Below are 22,126 nucleotides of genomic sequence, written 5' to 3' on the forward strand. Positions count from 1 at the left end.
TTTGAAGACTTTATGCCATAGAAGAAGAGGATATGTTAGGGTAAGTCTATGAAAATGGCTAAATTTTTTTTTTTTTTTTTTAAAGGGAAATTGCCAGGTGCTTGTTAGCAAAAAAAAAAAAAAAAGAACTGAACTGCTCATCTGCTGGGATGTAAATTGGTATAACTACTTTGGAAAATTATTTAGCAGTTCAAAAGCGAAAATGTCACCTTGAAGACTAAGGTGTACCTGACCTATGGCGTTTTCAATCACCTCATATGTATGCGAAAGCTGGACAACGAATAAGAAAGACCGAGGATGAACTGATGCCTTTGAATTATGGTGTTAGGGAAGAATCAGTATTCTTCTATACCATTGACTGCCAAAAGAACGAACAAATCTGTCTTGGAAGAAGTACAGCCAGAATGCTCCTTAGCAGAGAGGATGGCAAGACTACATTTCACATACTTTGGACATGTTATCAGGAGCGACCAGTCCCTGAAGAAAGACATCATGCTTGGTAAAGTAGAGGGTCAGAGAAAAAGAGGAAGACACTCAACGAGATGGATTGACACAGTGGCTGCAACTGTGGGCTCAAGCACAACAATGATCGTGAGGATGGCGCAGGACGAGGCGGTGTTTCCTTCTGTTGTACACAGGGTGGCTGTGAGTTGGAACTGACTGAACAGCACCTAACAACAACAACTAAAGCAGAACATATGTATATTCTATGACCCAGTAATTAATCTTCTAGGTGGATGCCCAGTTGAAGTACATACATACATACAACAAAGGACATGCATTGTTCATAATAAACCCCTTGCCATCGAGTTGAGTAGAACTGCCCCACAGGGTTTCCAAGGAGCGGCTGGTGGATTTGAACTGCTGACCTTCTGGTTAGCAGCCAAACTGTTTCACCACTGTGCCACCAGGGCCCCATTTTTCACAATAGATGGGCATTATTCAAACTGCCCACCAACAGCAGAATTCATAAATAAATTGTGGCATATTCAAGAATGGAATTCTATACAGTAATGATCATGAACCATGTACAACTATACACAGCAATAGAGCCAGTTCTCACAAAATATTGAGTGAAGAAGTTAGACACGAAACAGCTTGTACTCTATGATTCTATATGTATAAAGTACAAATACAGGTAAAACTAATCAATGGGGTTAGAGCCGGGGGTGGTGGTTATACTTGTGAAGGGGTTGATAACAGGAAGTGAGTACAAAGGGATCTTCTGGAATGTTGATAATGTTCTGTTTCTTCATCTGGGCACTGGTCCCATAGGCGTGTTCCCTTTGTGAAAATACAGCAAGTCTTATAATTGTTATACGTACACTTTTCAGTACGTAACAGTATTGCTGTTGTTAGCTGTAGTTGAATAGTCCCCAACTCATGGCGACCCCATGCACAATGGAAAAAAACACTTCCCGGTCCTGTACCAGCCCCATGATCAGTTGAGGATTGGATTGTTGTGATTCATAGGGTTTTCAATGGCTGATTTTCAGAAGTAGATTGCCAGGCCTTTCTACCTAGTCTTAGTCTGGAAGCTCCACTGAAACCTATTCAGCATCAGAGCAAGACGCAAGCCTCCACTGACAGATGGGTGGTGGCTGCACGTGAGGTAAATCAGCTGAGAATCAAACCTGGGTCTCCTGCATGGAATGTAAGGAACCTACCACTGAACAATCACTGCCCCCATTAATATTTATAACTCAGTAAAAAGCAAAACAAAAATGATGGGTTTAAATTTTTGCTATACTCTATATGCTGAATTTTTAAAACAAGATTGTAATTCAATTCTATTGAATAAGATTGGAACGAAATTCTGAATCATTGTGTACCCACTGAAACCTGACATGAAAGACTGAAAAATACACTTAGTGGAAGAACTTGAGGTATGAAGTTATCTGTCTTTACAGATGGCAACATCAGAGACCGTCTGACATTTCTGTTTCTCTCACAGCAATGCAAAGACTAAAAGCAAAGATTAAATGAGATCATGTTATAAATAACATGCACAGTGCCTGGCACACAGGGGCAAGCACTCTGTCAGTGAAGCTACTTCTGCTTCTAGGGGCTGTAACTGTGTGGTCAAAGCAGCAAGACAATATGTCCAATTTAACTTGAATGCTGTTGTCACCTGCGCCCTGGGCCTGGGCTGGCTGTCATTGCTGCCCAGGTGTGGTCTGTGGAAATGAGTTTGCTTTTGAGGAATCCAGATGAGCAGATAATGTCAGCTAACATTTGTGGAGTATTTGCTCTGTGCCAGCACTATACGAAGCAGAGATGATTGGAGGGAGAGAAGAAGCTGGTACAAATGACTAGGATCCAGTGGTCTGGAAGGAGGTCTGAGGGCTGTTGATATTGTATATCAATGAAAATTCTAGATAAGTTTTATTTTAATTGGATCACCCTGTTGAAAAGATACTTATATTATTTTCTTTGGTTGCCAACCTTTGAAGTAGGCAGCATTACATTTTACGGAGGAGAAAACAAAGGCACAGAAAGGTTACGTAATGCTTAATGTCACACAGCTAGTAAGAGGCCTATGCAGGATCTGAGTCCAAATAGTCTGACTCCAGAGTCTAAGATGTTAACAATTAAATCATGATGTCTTAGTAATGGTTACTTGTTCATGTCCATGTTACCAAATGCAAAAAGGACAAAGCATGATGGGTCAGCCACAGCACAAAGGCAGAAGGGTCTGGTCTTTATAGGTTAAATCAGATAGCAAATGATGTCTAGATCAAGGAGTCTTGGAAATCTCTGGTAAATGTTTTGTTGGAAGGTTTTGAACATAATTTAAGTTTATTTCAGAATCTATAATAGTGTCTTGCAGAAAGAACAAGGCTCCATCGTAATCAACTTGAAGCATATTAATATCAAATAGTCATTTTAAGCTCATTTGAAGAGTTTTTAATCAATGTTCTAAGAATATATTTGTTACCATAAAAATTCCTTTTTGAGTTTTTTAGTAATATAAACAATATTTTCCCCTGATCCACAAACATGTAAAATACATTTCTTTCATGTTAGTGGAATTTTATTTCTCTTTAAATATCATGTGGAAATAATCAAATCCCATTATGAACCCAAAGCCAATTCGTTGCCAATTTCAAAGCAGTTCACCCACTTAGTATCAGCAGCTATGCATTTTTAACTTAATGCAGTTAAACTTTTATAACTCCTTTGTTCTAATTTTGGGACCACTTTCTTTATGTAGGTTAATTATTTTGCAGAACCCAGACCACTCTAGAGTTTAGGCCACTGGAAACCAGCACTCACTACACCAGATGGCCATCCAAGTATAGCACTGGAAGATGTCTGGGAAGGAGGGTTGGTGTTTCCTGGAAGATGGCTACCTTTCTATCTATCTTTCTAGGAATTTCATGGACTTTTCCATGTCATTCAGGCTCAGATTGGGGAATTACTTCAGTTACTTACAGAACTCTTGTAAATTCTTCACTAGTCTCATTCTCTTACATCTTAGAAAAATCCGGTTCCTTGACCATGAGTGTTGAGATTGGGTCTCATGGCAACCTCCATCTTGCTTTCTTCTCTCATTCTGAATCTTGAGCCAGTACAAAGGAATGAGGCCTTGGAAACTGAGACAGCGATGAAAGGAAGCTAGAAAGATTCTCCAGGGCATCCCCAGTGAAGCAATGGACTGAGTAATGTCTCTGAGAAGGCCTAGAATGATCTAGGAAGTGGGGTATTACTCAAAGAATAGACACTAAGGATTTAAATGTGGGGCTCCACAGGCCAGGCAGACCCAGACTCCCTCTTGAGAAAAGTACGCAATCACCTCATATCTTGTTTTTGGAGAAACTGACTTGTTTGCCAGTCCCTGGGTGGCAAAAAAGTTAAGCACTCAACTACCAGCAGAAAGGTTGGCAGTTCGAACACACTCAGAGATGCCTCAGAAGAAAGTCCTGGTGATGTGCTTCTGAAAGATCACAGCCTTGAAAACCCTGTGGGGCACAGTTACTCGCATTCATGGGATCGCCATGAGTTGGAGTCAACTAGACGGCAACTACCAACAACGGCAGCAACTGGTTTGCCTCGCAGCGTGGAAGGCTCGCCTGCCCCAGGCACTGGCCTCTAGCCTGCCTTGCTAACTCAGGCTGTATCTAATAAATCCCTCGTCCTAAGTTTGAAGGGCACTCTCATCATTTACAAAGCTGTTTACCTGTACATAGAGTCACTGTGAGTGGGAATCAGCTCAACGGCAGCGGGTTAGCTTTTACCTACATCGTTAGTGTAAGCCTCTTTCATTTCTCACATTCCCCAGCCCATGAGCCAGCTCCTTCCCTGTTGACATAGAGTGTGTGTCTTTTTCCCTGTTGGTACCTTCTTGGCTCTGAGCGTGGTCTGTCCCAGCCAGCTGACCTTCAGCATTGTCTGTACAACTCTCTGCCTAGACTCTGGGCATGCCTGACTTTGTCCTGCCCAAGTTACAGTGTTGTAGAAACTAGGTCTCATTTTGAAATCTACAAATGCCTTGAAGGGCAATACCAAAACCCATTGCCATCAAGTCTATTCTGACTCACAGGGACCCTATAGAACAGAGTAGAACTGCCCCATAGAGTTTCCAAGAAACGCCTGGTGGATTCGAACTGCTGACCTTTTGGTTAGCAGCCATAGCTCTTGACCACTATGCCATCAGGGTTTCCTTAAGGACAATAGAGAAAGAAATTGTCCAAGAATTTAGTATTAGGGCAGATGGATTTTTTTTTTTTAAGAGTAATATTTCCTGGTTTTAAAAAGTAGCTTTTTTTTTTTCTCGTTATAAAAGCAATTCATGATCCCAATAGAAAATTTGGGAAATGCCAGGGAAAAATGGCACGATACCAAGCACAGCACATGTCACTCATTCATTCATTCCACCCTGGGGGTAAAGTGGTAAACGAGATAGATAATGTCCCTGCTCTTGTACATCTTGAATTCTAATGAGCTAAATAGGCAATTAACAGCTAAACAAATAAATGAGAGAGTTACAGATAGCAACGAGTCATTTGAGGACATAATACAGCATTAAGGAATAAAGAGCAATGGGGGTGGGGCTCTCCTAAGGAGAGGATGGTCTAAGCTGTTTGAAAAGGTAACATTTAAAAAGAAACCTGAATGATGAGAAGGCACGGTCATGCAAAGACCTGGAGGAACAGTGTTTCAGGAGAGGGAAAGAAGCAGGTCCTGAGGCAGGCATGGACTTGGTATGTTTGAAGACAGAAGGAAGGCCAGAGAGTATGCTAGAGTTCAGTGAACGGGGGATGAAGATTAGAGGAGGAGACAGGAAAGGGGGTTGCCGGGGTGAAGTTTCCTGCCTTTCCAATAATGTGGGCTGTCTGGGAGGTGGGAGGTCCAGGGAATCTGAACAGGTGCATAAGGTTTGTGTCTGATGTCATAGCAGAATGGCATTGTGCTGAGTACCATGCTTGGGCTATCTTACTGAAACCTCATCAAAGCTCTTTGAGGTAGCTATTATTACTAGCTTCACTTTATAGATAGGAACATTTAAATAATAAGCATTGGAGCTAGGATTTTCATGTAGGCAGCTGGACTCTAGAGCCCACATCTTAACCATTAAACTTCCCTTTTGAAAGTTCTGGAAGAATACAGAAGAACTTATTAAAGTGATGAAATCCCAGGAAAATACATAGTTGGCTTTCATGGGAAATAAGGTTAGGAACTGAACTGCCACTGAGGACCACCCAACTTGGTACCACAGGGTCTCGTACGTTCATAGCATATCTGCCTGTTTCCAAAATTCCCCTTCTTTTCCTTACTCTATGAGTTAGAGTTCTCTGCTCCCCTGTGTCTTTGACTTGTGCACAATAACAGCCTGCCCTCACTAACTGTACCTTCTCGGACCCTGATTCTAACTCACAGCGTCCTCTCAGATCCTGCTGTTGTGATATACTGTGTCGGTGTCCTGGTTTTCCATTTCCACATTTTCAGAGAAGCATAGCAGTTAGGGTGTATTAATTGCAAACAACAGAAACTAACTCTGGCTAGTTCTCTTAAAGGGGAATTCATTAGAAACTACAGGTAAATCATAAGAACTCAGTTTGGAACTTGTGGGACCCAGGCTTCTCCAGAAGGTCTCAGGAGCAGGCCCTGATGTACACCCCATATATGTACCACCTTTAGGATATTCTTTCTTTCTGAGTTTGCATAACATGGCCTGAGATTTAAAGCCCTGGAAAAGAGGTCCTATTTGGCCAAGTGTTAAGTGATGAGCTAAAGAAGCACTGGTGGTGCAGTGGTTAAGCACTTGGTTGTTAACTAAAAGTTTGGTGGTTAAACCCATCCAGCGGCTCTGTGGGAGAAAGACACGTCTGCTGATCTGCTCCCATAAAGATTATAGCCTAGAAAACCCTATGGGGTGGTTCTACTCAGTCACACAGGATTGCTATTAGCAAAATCAACTCAATGGTACCTAACAACAACAAGTGATGGACCAGCCCTCAGCTGCCAGGTCAGGGGCAGATTACCCAATAAGCAAGGTAAGCACAGGTTTCCTTGTGCTTACTTACTAATCTTTAGTGAACAATTTCATATTTTTTTCACCTCATCAAATCTTCTCCTTCCAGGTATGGCTGGCATCTGTCTCTCTCCAAACCCCACAGCATCTTCCTACACAATCAAAGCCTCTTTTCAAGTTTACAGTCCTCAGGGACGGCTTACGCAGTAAGCAAGGCAAGCAAGAACATTTGCACATGTTTGTCACCACAAGGTGTGCGTACTTACTAATCTGTAGTGAACAATTTCACATGTTTTTCGCCACATCTTGTGCTTACCTTGTTTATTGGGTAATCTGCCCCTGCTTGAGGCAATAACAAGAAAAATGGTGGAAGGAGCCTCCCGGAACAGCTGGATTCACTTTAACAACAGGCTTGCACATAATAAACCCAGTGCCCTCGATAGGGGAGATAATTACCTAAGAGACAATCCGGATGCTATAAGAAAGTAGGGGATGAACGTTGGGTAGACAAAATAAGACAAACGTTTCCCATACCCTGCTCATCTTTTCTCTTACCATAGCACATCACTCGTAGTTTGTTGGCTAGTCTATATATGGACTACTCTATAAAGTTGTGAGCAGTGTTAATGCATTTCAAAGTAAAATATAAATGACTTTCCAATTACCTGCTGCTTTGAATTATTTATGTCACTACTTCTTCTGTATGAACATCCTAGATCTGATCATGAAAAATGACTATTATAACCACTTGTCAGACAAAGTCCTGGCATTGTACTTCTTTACTTACAAATACTTATTCAGCACCAATCTTTTATTTACTATTGTTGCAGGTCCTACGGGAGATAGAGAAGCACTGGATAAGATGTGTGATTACTGCTTTCTAGGTGCTTACAATGGAATGTAGAAATGTAATATAAACCAGTGCATATGAAATAAGAGAAAACAGTGCACGATCACATATAAAAAGTAGTCTATGTGTGGTGGTGCAACAGTCAGCACTCGGCTGCCTACCAAAAGGTTGGCAGTTCGAACCCACCCAGCAGCCCTGCAGGAGAAAGACCTGATGATCTGCTCCTGTAAAGATTACAGTTTAGAAAACTGAATGGGACAGCTCTACTCTGACCTATAGGGTCACTATGAGTTGACCTAACAACAACAAAATTTATGTGTATGACGGGGGCAGCATGGTAACACAAGTGTAAATTGTGATAACATGAGAGGAGCTAGGTGGAGGTTCTGTAATTTAAATCTCGAAAGAATATGTTTGATCTGGAAAAGAGATACATTCGTGGTGTGGCAACCAATTGGTCCGTGTCTCGGCTGTGTTAATTTAATTACAATTTTTGCTACTCATTTGTTCCAAAAGACAGGGAAGAGATTGATTTAGACTCTGTCTTTTCTTCTCTGTGTTGTATAAAGATTTGTCCCAGGGTCAGTCCCCTTGGCTGTAGTCCTGCCATGCAGCCTTGCAGACAGGCACTGCAGTTCTGCCATTTGTAAATGCCACAGCCCTGGCCCACCTGTCTGCTGCTATCTTTCCACTGCTAATGTCATGAGACACCTCCGGCAGCATAAATAACTTTATTACTAAGCTGTAAAGTCGAGTAAGTTATTAATATTGTATGAACTGCATTCTATTCTTCTTTTTTTTTTTTTTCTCTCTCTCTCTCTCTAATGGGGAGAGATCTATGTTTTTGGAAAATACATCCTTAAAACTGCTGAGTAGCATGCATTCAATGAATGGAATTAGGAAGCCCCGTTGCTGCTGGAAATTTTGATTGGAAGCTTGTTTCAATAAGTTCAGGTTTACTTCTGAGATGCTCATTTTCTTTAGGAATGTAATTGATTAAGGCAGCCAAACTCACATCAGTAACTATAAAAAATCAGATTTTACTGTGAAGTATAAACAGGTCTGCAACTGATGATATGACACGCTGAGCATCATCAAGAGGCTTGTGGACTGCTTTGTTGTCGGAGATAATTGACACTGAAAACTTATGAAAGTTGAGGTTTACAGAAGCAGGCCCCAATCAATGTTTTATTTTATCCAAGGTATTTGAATAAGACATTAGTTAGCATGTTCCAATACCATGTTATAGAGCCCAAGGTTTGCCAAGATAGAAACCGCCTCTCCAACAGGCAGAAGTTAAGCTAGAAGGGATAAAAATAATCAGATCAATGTGATTACTCTTTGAGAAACAGAGGAAGAAAGGGGTCTACAGAGATCATGGACTGCACTTCATTTCATATGGGTTTATTTTCCTCAGGCCATTTATAACCATGTGTTAAATATCCTCCTTTCTGGGGTTTAAAGATTGAGACTCTATCCTACTGTTTCTTGTAAGTTGATTTAAAAACAAGTCACTTTAAAAAACCCAGGATACCAGGTTCTAGTCCTGGATTGTCCACTCAGCTCACATGATACTAAGGCATTACATCCCCAATGAGAAAAAACAATTGGCTCATAATGTTTACTTGTACCCGTCTCTCCCATGGGGGTGCCGGGTTGTGTGCAATTCCTGGCTTACTAGAAAATAGACTGACACCCTTCTCTCCTGCCGAATCCTGGAACACAAGCGAGGATAATGTGACAGGAATTATCATATATTCGATCTAATTTTTCAAAAAACTAATGATTTTCAAACATCGCTATTTTATTAGTAGTAACAAACTACTTGTGACACATTTTCAGTCGTCCAGGACTGACCAGGTATCCTGACACCCGCCTGGGATCTGCTGCACTTGCCTTCTGGCAGACCAGAAATGAATCACTTAATTTCTCTGTGTTTTACTTTCCTAGTTTGTAGGCCCCTATCAGTTCTACAATTCTAGAAGCACTGTAGTACAGCAGTAATCAAGCTGCATGATGCCTCTCTGTACATTTATATCATGCTAATGTTAGGAATTGACACATTTGAATTACGGTGTTGGCAAAGAATATCGAACATACTATGAACTGCCAGAGGAACAAACAAATCTGTCTTGGAGGAAATACAGCCAGAATACTTCTTAGAAGCGAGGATGGTGAAACTCTGTCTTGCTTACTTTGGATGCATCATAAGAAGGGACCAATTCCTGGAGAAGGACATCATGCTTGGTAAAGTAGAGGGTCAGTGAAAAAGAGGAAGATCTTCAACGAGATGGATTGACATAGTGGCTGCAAAATGGGCTCAAACATAGCAACAATTGTGAGGATGGCACAAGACCAGGCAGCATTTCGTTCTGTTACATATAAGTACGTTATAGTGGGAGCTGAAGTAACAGCACCTAACAATAACAATAAATGTAAGAAACCACCATACTGATTAAGTCTTACAGTTCCCCCATTACCAAGTTCTGAATTTGACAATGGCATGGAAATGTGATTTGGGACTACATAGTTATCTCACCAGCATTCACTTAGAGGGTTAGGGCTGCTTCTTCAAAAATATTGTAATTTTCTTTAATGTCTATGTTGGATCTATCAGCCGTTAAGGTAATAAATACAACTATATCGTGATATAAGTATTAGTGTAATCTAAACATAAAATTCATGTTTGGAATCCCCCCATCATTTAGACACTTCCCTGCAAGTTCCACAAGAGCCTGGACTTTAGTCTGGTTTGCTTACTGCTCTATCCTCAGTGCCTGGAACAGAGGAGATGTCCCATAACATGCGTAGAGTCAATTAACAACCTCCCTGATAGCGAGCTAACATATAAAGTAGTAGTGTTTTTTATTTTTTGTATTACTCAGACTTTTTATTTATACATGAAAGAAATCCAACTTGAATGAACTTAAGCAAAAAGGAAAATATGTTGTTTGTGTGACAAGTTCTAGAATGGAAGATGGGTGCCTGCCTTAGGAGCAACACACAGGGGCCCAAATCAACAGGCTTTCTTTCTCCAGCTCTCATCTCAGATTTGTTCCAGCTTCCTCCACGATGTGACTCATGACCACAGGCAGTGTCTTGGTTTGCATTTTGGTTTTAGTATCGGAGAGGGACCACCTCCTTTCCTTAGTTTCAGTCTAGCACAAGTTTTTTACCCATTCTTAGAGATGAGGTGGAGGGCAGGTGAAATTCAGCAGAAGGTCTTTTATTGCAGGATATGTTAGTTCACTTTTAAAAGCAGGTTAAAGATGGGAAAGTTCAAAACAGGATATTTCTTAAAGATTTTATTTTCACTTAAATTAATTTGTTAATCTTTTGTTGTAAAGCCAAGACCACTCACGGGACAAATAGTGGCCACATACATTTTCTGCCTTTGGGGTTTATTGCGAAGCTATTTTTCCATGTCGGAATCGACTCGACGGCACTGGGTTTGGTTTGGTTTTGGGTTTATTTTTCCATGGAAGTATATGCTGCCTGCAGGCAGGAACCTGTATAACTACTTGCAATGGAAGAAACAGGCGTGAGCCACAAATTACTGCTTTTACAGGGTATTGTATGAGGTGGTGCATCCTAGGGGTATGATTGTGCAAAATTTTTGTCTCTTTTGGCCTTTGTACAGCAACATAAAACTTGTGAGTATACTTCTGTGTTCCTGTTTGTTATTTTTAAGTTGTGTTTCTCAAGATGATTTGGTGTTTGTGTGAATACTGCATTTTCAGGTGCCAAACATTGTATGCACCTGTCAAGGTATCTAGAAGGTGATGCACAGTCCAGAGGGACATATATGTTGCACATCATCCTGCCCCCAGAGTCCAGAGGGACATATGTGGTCCACACAGTGTGTATAAAAATTCACATTACTTAACAAAATTCAGACACACTCGATGATTCAGCATACATTCCATTAATGAAAAAACATTATATCAACAAAAAATTAAGAACAGAAAATAATTCAGTCACGAAAGGGTTAAGAATGATCAGGAGGCTGGTAATGCAGAAAAGGGAAGGAAGGAAATGGCAACTACAAAAGCAGGGATTTGAGAAAAATCATTACAGAGTTTCTAGTCACTTCCTGTTGTTGAGGTTTCTGGATTATTAAAAACGGAAGAATTGAAGAAAATGACAAAACAAGTTTATAAAAATTGTGGTGTATTTCAAATGTTTACATTTAATAAATTAAAACTTTTAACTCAAAAAGCACTATTCACAAGAAATTATAGGATTTATTTTTAAAAACCACATGGACAGTATAGATTAGCAATTAGGGCTATGATTAAAATTGTCTGATGATGACGAGCTGTATGATGAATCTTCTGTCAGTGTATTCACCGGACTCTGTGTATAATATTGGAAACCCTGGTGGCGTAGTGGTTAAGAGTTTGGCTGCTAACCAAAAGGTCAGCAGTTTGAATCCACCAGGTGCTCATTGGAAACTTTATGGGGCAGTTCTACTCTGTCCCATAGGGTTGCTATGAGTCGGAATCGACTTGATGGCAAGGTGGGGGGTTGGTGTATAATACTAAGGAACGCTGGTAGTGCAGTAGTTAAAGTACTCAGCCGCTAACCAAAAAGTTGGCAGTTTGAACCCCCTAGCCCGCTCCACGGTAGAAAGATGTGGCAGTCTGCTTGCATAAAGATTACAGCCTTGGAAACACTATGGGGAAGTTCTATTCTGTCCTATAGGGTTGCTATGAGTCAGAACTGACTCAACGGCAATGGGGTGTATAATATTATTTAGAGATAATATCAAAAGCCTGAATTCGAAGTGTTCAGGATGGTTAGAGCATAACCAACTGGCTCTCCTCCATACATGCCCTCCCTGCTCCCCTGCAACTGGAGGGTATATTAAGTTGACAGGAAACTGAAAGCAACTGAGTATGGATGATATATAGGGTATGCTTTAAAGAGCTATATAAACTAAGCAATAATCTGAGATAAAAGACAAATCATGAGGGACTTTGCAGCCATGCTCAGAGATTTGGAATAATATGAAATAAAAGGTAACAGAGATCAGAACAGGTCCCTCTCTGTCAGGACAAGCCTTTGGCAGTCACAAACCAGTAACTGCATTTTCCCATTCTTTGCACAACTTTCTTACAAGACTGTGATCATCTCCTCAAAATGGAGTGGGTTCAGGATTAAATATCAAATCAGTGAGTACCCATCAAACCAGATAATTTAAGACTGAAAAAATATCCTTAGTTGAGTAATTTAGGATGTGGAATAATCTGGCCTTAAAAATAGATTTTGGGCTTAGGTTGAATGTGAAAAATGTTCAAGGATATACTCAACACTGGAGGTTTGCACCAATTCTGACTTAGACAAAGTATCCTAGAATCCCACAGGTTCTGCTGTTCTTCTATACGCTTCTACCATCATCGTTCACTCTGCCATAAACTACAAGGGATTTGGTTGGCGATGTCTCTCCCTCCTCTGGTGCCGTATCTTTGCCCTAGCAGGTATGGCTTATGATGATAGATGTCATAAACATGAATGGGATGCGTGAACATAAAAAGGTGGTGGTGTCTTGAAGAAAAAAATAGTAGGCAGAGTGATGCTAGGTGTCAAAGAATATAGTGATCAAGTGTCTTTTCTCACACTTGTTAATAATTCCACACTTAAAAAAAAAAAAAAGCATATACCTTTGGAAACTTTACCAGGAAGAGTAACCTTTAATTGAAGGAAGTATACCTGAAAGTCATGGATGAATTTTTAAGAGGAATGGATACTGATATAATGAGCACTCATAAACTGGAAAAAAATCATAAGTAGTTGACAGTTTCTCAAGCATTAAAACTTTCCTGTTAGCCCTGAGTCATAGAGTTTGATTCTTTCAGGCTTGACCAGGCACTGACAGGGCTAACAAGTTGACTCTCAACGTGAATGACTGAATGGATTAAGAATGCTTAAAAAATATCCCTGACATTTCTAGGGGTCTTGCAAATGTAAAATTATTTGAAATTTTGATTTTTACTTATTTATCTTGACTAATTTTATTTTCCATGTAGGATTTAAAAGACCTTATTTAAATTATGGTAGGATTTTATAATTCAATAATTGATCAGTAACATGACATATTAAAAAAAGAAAAAGCCAGTGCAAAATGGTAGATGGGGTAGAAGTAATGAAATATGGAGGTCAAACATGGAGGTCTTTGCATTAATGATTAGGCCCAGACTTCTGAAGGGGCCCTGACATGAAGACTTATTTGTCTTTGAGCCACAGTTTGTGTGACCTGTCTCTGTTTACTGTTAGCGTGTTTTGATCTTAGAGTTTCCAGCTCTGCCCAGTTCTGAAAATGAGAATGCATCTGTTTTGCTACTAGACTCATGAATGCATCTAAAATGCCATGGATGGAATTATAAATAAACATGTTATAGATGTTCCTACTTCATTTCTACTTTTTGTAAGTTGCCATTTTGATTGAGATAATTAAACTTAACATTGTATTACATGTTGCTGATGCCATTTACCGACACTGGTTTTATGTAATTAACCTACTTTTAGGTGAAGGTGGTAGTTCTTTTAGGGCAGGGATTTTTGACTATGAATTAAAATAAGAAATTTACATTACATGTCAACCCAATACATGTAAATGTATATATAAATTACATTATAAACATGTAACAGTTGTGTAAACATCTGCATATTATAGAGATGCTGTATATTTCTATGTATTCACATAAATAAAAATATATATGAAACAAAAGTCTTACAAAACAAAACTTATTCTTATTGGCAGTAATGCTCTCTGACAGTGACTCATAAAACAAACAAAAAAAACCCAAAAAACCAAACCCGTTGCCATTGAGTTGATTATGACTCATAGCAACCCTATAGGACAGCATAGAACTTCCCTGTAGGGTTTCCAAGGAGCACCTGGTGGAAATGGACTGCTGACCTTTTAGTTAGCAGCCATAGCTCTTAACCACTACACCACCAGAGTTTCCAGTGACTCACAGGGTATGTGAAACTCCCAAATCAGTGTGTTGGCACCATTCTGGCAGCCCAATCTCATATAATTCACAAAAGAAATACCGTGCCAGCCAGCAAAAGTAATCTGCCCCCCGGAACTAGGGCTCAGTCATTGAGCACCAGGTCGACCTCATTGCTATGGGTCTCAGAGCTCAGCAGGGCATCTTGTTGACCCTAGATGGAGGTGGGGAGTTGTAGAGTGTAGGAGAGAATCCTGAAGGGGAGAAAGAGGGAATAGGACCCAGGCAGATCCCTGTCCAGCACTGGGGACCCAGCCAGTCCCAGGCACTATGAGGAGGCATTCCAATATGTGAGGGGAATATGTGCTGAGAGTACTGCCCTCTGATAGGATCTATTCTATTATTTTACATTTCGAAATGTCCTTTGACCCTGTCAATTGACAATTCCCAATCTTTATGTACCTTTCTCTTTCTCTGTTTGATTTCCTGGGAGAGAGAATTCGATTGGTCTGTTTGAATGATGTGCCTATCCTTGCATTAACTGGCTGTGGACAAGGGGAATAGGGTATAATGTCCAGGTGTGATCATTTTCCACCCCAAACCTCTTTTATCAAAGGGCTTATTTCTGGCAAGTGGGGATCCTGTGAGCCAAGCAGTTACCCCAGGATGTACCTACTAGAGATCTGGATATCCTCGGAATTTTGGACCCCAGTCCAAGTTTCTCAGAAACTCTAGTCCCAGTGATATTGACAAGTAGGAAGTATTTTCTGATTTTACTGAAAGAGAGTCCAAGAAACAAAAGTATGAGTGATTTGCTCAGAGTCACATGGTGAGTCTGTGTAAGTGACAAGACTAGATCCATGTCTTACTCCTAGTCCATGGCACCATGTTGCTTATTCATTGCAATGGACTCAGAAATCTTACCGGCATCAAAACTGAATTGATGGAGGTGGGGCCAAGACGGCAGAGTAGTCAGATGCTTCTGTGGTCCCTCTTAAAACAAAGACGCAAAAGAACAAATTAATTGATTATATATGACAATCTAGGAGTCTTGACTACCAAAGACAAAGTCGAGGAATCAGACTGAGCGGTAGGGAGAGGGAGAGATAGTTCAGAAGCGGCGAGGAGTTGCCAGACCTGACCTGGCGGGTACCGGCACCCCACAGGCTGAATCCACTGGTGAAGTAAGCAGAGACATTCAGGATGTATCTTCCACATCAGGAGAGACCAAGCAGCAGAGAGTTCACTCACGCCTCCAGAATCAGTGAAAAGCGGCCCTCTCGGCAAAAGATAAGTACTTGCTTTTAATCTGCCATGTAGATCAAAAACACCCCTTTGGAAAAAACTCTCTCCCATTTAACTGACCCTTCCCCACTCTGCACTGAGTTCCGAGCTGGTTTCACTGACAGTCGCTTTCCCTGGACTGGAAGTAGGACCTGTAGCACACCCTGAGCCATCCTCCTGGCCTTGGAGAAGGAACAAATAAACAAACAGGGAAAAAATAATCTGCTGGCTCCCCTGAGCTGGGAACTCAGGGCAGAAACAGCACCCTTGCCTATGTACAGGCATAAGTGATCCATGGACTTTGAATGCCTTTAACCCCTGCATAGACCTGTGTGAGCTCATTTCAACAGCACAGGCTCTCATTAACACAATACAACAGGGTGTATACCTGAAGTCTAGCTTCAACTGTTTCTGCTATATGGTGGAGTGGTAGGTTCGTTTCATTTGACAGCGCTCTGCCTAATAAGCAGGGTCCTCGCCTACCCATATCAGGGGCCTGAGGACTGGTGGCTTCACCCATGACATCTAGCCACCGTCAGCAGGTATCCAGGGAAAAGTGGTGCCTCCCAGTCCTTACAGCCAACAGCACTGGGTGCCCATAGACCAGCTGCAAAACCCACCTGCCTAATTGCCCTAGGGAACAGAAACGCACCTTCCTCACAAACACTCAGGAGCAGTTGTCAGTTCCCTGCTTGGCCCAGTGCATGACCCCCTGCTGCATCCAGATACCTGTGCCTACACCAATCACCCCTGCTCGGTTAAGACTGTAAGTGAGAGCCTGCATCACACACTTGGTGACTGACTACCTGGTCACCTGAGCTGAATCCATACAAGAAAAGCAAATGGATTCCTGGGCTCACATACATAATAACAGCTCTAACCACCTGGTGACAGGACATTAGAGCTTCAAAGGGACAAATAATCAAACTAGCTCACTCAAGCAGCCTATAGGGGCATATCAAAACAAAACAAAACAAGAAGCTAGGATGCAGTAAGCAAACAAAGTAAATAAATACAATAACTTATTGATGGCGCAGAGACAACAGTCAACATCAAATCACATAAAAAGGCAGACCATGATGGCTTCAGAAAGCCCCCAAAACAAAGAATAAAGAAATCTTCTGGATGAAGAGGCAGACTACAAAAGATTAATATACAGAAATCTTCAAGAGATCAGGAAGACTATCAGGCAAAATGCAGAACAAGCCAAGGAACACACAGACATAGCATTAGAAGAACTTAAGAAGATTAGAGAAGAGCATAATGACAAATTTAATACACTGCAAGAATCCATAGAGAGACAGCAAACAAATTCAGAAGATTAACAATAAAAAATTTTAGAATTAGACAACGCAATAGAAAGTCAGAGGAGCAGAATTGAGGAAATGGAAGTCAGACTTAGTGAGATTGAAGATAAAGCACTTGACACCAAGATATTTGAGGAAAAATCAGATAAAAGAGAATTTTAAAAAATGAAGCAACCCTAAGAATTATGTGGGACTCTATCAAGAGAAACACCCTACTAGTGATTGGAATACCAGAACAGAGGTGGGGGGAATAACAGAAAATACAAAGAGAATTGCTGAAGATCTGTTGGCAGAAAACTTCCCTGATATTGTGAAAGATGAGAAGATATCTATCCAAGATGCTCAGCAAACCCCACACAAGGTAAAATATAAAAAATATATATATTTTTCAAGGTAGGTCCCAAAATAAAGTCACCAAGACATATTATAATCAAACTTGCCAAAACCAAAGATAAAGAATTTTAAGAGCAGCTAGGGATAAATGAAAAGTCACCTAAAAGGAGAGTCAATAAGAATAAGCTCAGATTACTCAGCAGAAACCATGCAGGCAAGAAGGCAATGGGATGACATATATAAAGCCTTCAAGAAAAAAAATTGCCAGCCAAGAATTATATATCCAGCAAAACTGTCTCTCAAATGTGAAGGTGAAATTAGGACATTTCCAGAAAAACAGAAGTTTAGGGAATTTGCAAAAATCAAACAAAAATTACAAGAAATACTAAAGGGAGTCATCTGGTTAGAAAATAAGTAACATTGGATAACAACCCAAGACAAGAACAACAGGAGAGAGCAACCAGATATCAACCTAGATAGGGAAATCACAAAAATAAATCAAAGCAAAAATGCTTAAAACAGGGAAACAGAGACATCATTATGTAAAAGATGACAATATTAAATCAAAAACAAAGGACTGGCTGGCGGGGCCAAGATGGCGGACTAGGTGGACACTACCGCGGATCCCTCTTGCAACAAAGACTCGGAAAAACAAGTGCATCAACCACATACATAACAATCTACGAACTCTGAACAACAAACACAGACTTAGAGACGGAGAACGAACAAATACGGGCAGACAGCGATCATTTTCAGAACCAGGAGCCAGCGTACCAGGCAGGTGACCTTCGAGGCCCGATCTGGGGCAGAGCCCAGGGGGGCAGACGGCACAGACAAGGGGCCCAGCCCTACCCCCAGAACTCATCCTGGGAGAGAGCCTAGCCAGTTGGCGCGGGCGGGTAGCGGCGCAGCCCGTGGGAGAAGCACCTGGGAGGCAGTGACTGATCTTGGAGCGGGGAGAGCAGCGTCCCAGCCGGAGAGCCGTCCTGCCGGGAGTTTGGCGGGAAGCGGGCGTGGTGCGAGTGTGGGGATCAACTATATTTCCCTAAAGCGACCCCGGGGGCAGGCCCAGCCGTTCGTGAGGGCGACGCCCACCCAGTTCGCACGAGCGGTGTGGCGCACTGGAGGGAGAGGTCCCCGGGAGGAAGTGACTGGTCTCCGAGTGGGGAGAGCAGCATTCCAGCCGGGGAGCCGTCCCGCTGGGATTTTGGCGAGAGCGGGCGGGGCATGAGCACGTTCCCCTGAATAGACCCCGGGGGCGGGCCCAGTTGTTCCTGAGGGTGACGCCCACCCAGTTCGCGCAAGTGTTGCGGCGCACCGGAGGGAGAAGTCCCCAGGAGGAAGTGACTGGTCTTGGAGTGGGGAGAGCAGCATCCCAGCCAGGGAGCCGTCCCGCCGGGATTTTGGCGGACACGGGCGGAGTGTGAACGCGGGGATCAGCTCTATATTCTGAGGTGCTACACTCCTACCTCTCTGATCCCTCCCCCACCCTCCCCAGGCGGCTCCATTAACATCCGAATACCCTGAGCCAGAAGGAGAATTCAGATAGGGACGTCACTGCATTTTTTTTTAGCTGATTACCTGGAAAAACTAGTTTCCCAGTGATGGCTCGGAGACAGCAGTCCATATCAAACCACATAAAGAAACAGACCATGACAGCTTCTCCAACCCCCCAAACAAAAGAATCAAAATCTTTCCCAAATGAAGATACAATCCTGGAATTATCAGACACAGAATATAAAAAACTAATTTACAGAATGTTTAAAGACATCACAAATGAAATTAGGCTAACTGCAGAAAAAGCCAAGGAACACACTGATAAAACTGTTGAAGAACTCAAAAAGATTATTCAAGAACATACTGGAAAAATTAATAAGTTGCAAGAATCCATAGAGAGACAGCATGTAGAAATCCAAAAGATTAACAATAAAATTACAGAATTAGACAATGCAATAGGAAGTCAGAGGAGCAGACTCGAGCAATTAGAATGTAGACTGGGACTTCTGGAGGACCAGGGAATCAACATCAACATAGCTGAAAAAAAATCAGATAAAAGATTAAAAAAAAATGAAGAAACCCTAAGAATCATGTGGGACTCTATCAAGAAGGATAACTTGCGTGTGATTGCAGTCCCAGAACAGGGAGGGGGGACAGAAAACACAGAGAAAATAGTTGAAGAACTCCTGACACAAAACCTCCCTGACATCAGGAAAGACGAAAGGATATCTATCCAAGATGCTCATCGAACCCCATTTAAGATTGATCCAAAAAGAAAAACACCAAGACATATTATCATCAAACTTGCCAAAAACAAAGACAAAGAGAAAATTTTAAAAGCAGCCAGGGAGAAAAGAAAGGTTTCCTTCAAGGGAGAATCAATAAGAATAAGTTCAGACTACTCAGCAGAAACCATGCAGGCAAGAAGGGAATGAGACGACGTATACAGAGGACTGAAGGAGAAAAACTGCCAACCAAGGATCATATATCCAGCAAAACTCTCTCTGAAATATGAAGGAGAAATTAAGATATTTACAGATAAACACAAGTTTAGAGAATTTGCAAAAACTAAACCAAGACTGCAAGAAATGCTAAAGGAGATTGTTCGGCCTGATGACCAATAATATCAGGTACCAGCACAATACAAGGTCACAAAACAGAACGTCCTGGTATCAACGCAACTCAAATAGGGAAAGCACAAAAACAAACAAATTAAGATTAATTCTAATAAATAAATAAATAAACAAAATAATACACATAATAGGGAATCATGGAAATCAATAGATAAACGATCACAATAATCAAAAAGAGGGACTAAATATAGGAGGCATTGAACTGCCAGATGGAGAGTGATACAAGGCAATATAGAACGATACAAGTTAGGTTTTTACTTAGAAAAATAGGGGTAAATAATAAGGTAACCACAAAAAGGAATATCAATTCCATAACTCAAGAAAAAAGCCAAGAAAAACATAACGACTCAACTAACATAAACATTATGAAAATGAGGATCTCACAATCTACTAAGAAAAACGTCTCAGCACAAAAAAGTATGTGGAAAAATGAAATGGCCAACAACTCACATGAAAAGGCATCAAAATGACAGCACTAAAAACTTATTTATCTATAATTACGCTGAATGTAAATGGACTAAATGCACCAATAAAGAGACAGAGACTCACGGACTGGATAAAGAAACACGATCCATCTATATGCTGCCTACAAGAGACACACCTTAGACTTAGAGACACAAACAAACTAAAACTCAAAGGATGGAAAAAAGTATATCAAGCAAACAATAAGCAAAGAAGAAGAGGAGTAGCAATATTAATTTCGGACAAAATAGACTTTAGACTTAAATCCACCACAAAGGATAAAGAAGGACACTATATAATGATAAAAGGGACAATTGATCAGGAAGACATAACCATATTAAATATTTATGCACCCAATGACAGGGCTGCAAGATACATAAATCAAATTTTAACAGAATTGAAAAGTGAGATAGATACCTCCACATTTATAGTAGGAGACTTCAACACACCACTTTCGGAGAAGGACAGGACATCCAGTAAGAAGCTCAATAGAGACACGGAAGACCTACTTACAACAATCAACCAACTTGACCTCATTGACTTATACAGAACTCTCCACCCAACTGCTGCAAAATATACTTTTTTTTCTAGTGCACATGGAACATTCTCTAGAATAGACCACATATTAGGTCATAAAACAAATCTTTGCAGAATCCAAAACATCGAAATATTACAAAGCATCTTCTCAGACCACAAGGCAATGAAGCTAGAAATCAATAACAGAAAAACTAGGGAAAAGAAATCAAATACTTGGAAAATGAACAATACCCTCCTGAAAAAAGACTGGGTTATAGAAGACATCAAGGAGGGAATAAGGAAATTCTTAGAAAGCAACGAGAATGAAAATACTTCCTATCAAAACCTCTGGGACACAGCAAAAGCAGTGCTCAGAGGCCAATTTATATTGATAAATGCACACGTACAAAAAGAAGAAAGAGCCAAAATCAGAGAACTGTCCCGACAACTTGAACAAATAGAAAGTGAGCAACAAAAGAACCCATCAGGCACCAGAAGAAAACAAATAATAAAAATTAGAGCTGAACTAAATGAATTAGAGAACAGGAAAACAATTGAAAGAATTAACAAAGCCAAAAGCTGGTTCTTTGAAAAAATTAACAAAATTGATAAACCATTGGCTAGACTGACTAAAGAAAAACAGGAAAGGAAACAAATAACCCGAATAAGAAACGAGAAGGACCACGTCACAACAGAGCCAAATGAAAGTAAAAGAATCATTTCAGATTACTACGAAAAATTGTACTCTAACAAATTTGACAACCTAGAAGAAATGGATAAATTCTTGGAACAATACTACCTGCCTAAACTAACACATTCAGAAGTAGAACAACTAAATAGACCCATAACAAAAAAAGAGATTGAAACGGTAATCAAAATACTTCCAACAAAAAAAAGTCCTGGCCCAGACGGCTTCACTGCAGAGTTCTACCAAAGCTTCAGAGAAGACTTAACACCACGACTACTGAAGGTATTTCAAAGCATAGAAAAAGACGGAATACTACCCAACTCATTCTATGAAGCTACCATCTCCCTGATACCAAAACCAGGTAAAGACATTACAAAAAAAGAAAATTTTAGACCTATATCCCTCATGAACATAGATGCAAAAATCCTCAACAAAATTCTAGCCAATAGAATCCAACAACACATCAAAAAAATAATTCACCCTGATCAAGTGGAATTTATACCAGGTATGCAAGTCTGGTTTAATATCAGAAAAACCATTAATGTAATCCATCACATAAATAAAACAAAAGATAAAAACCACATGATCTTATCAATAGATGCAGAAAAGGCATTTGACAAAGTTC

Source organism: Elephas maximus, chromosome 1 (assembly GCF_024166365.1).
Source record: "Elephas maximus indicus isolate mEleMax1 chromosome 1, mEleMax1 primary haplotype, whole genome shotgun sequence".
In the NCBI taxonomy this organism is placed as follows: domain Eukaryota; kingdom Metazoa; phylum Chordata; class Mammalia; order Proboscidea; family Elephantidae; genus Elephas; species Elephas maximus.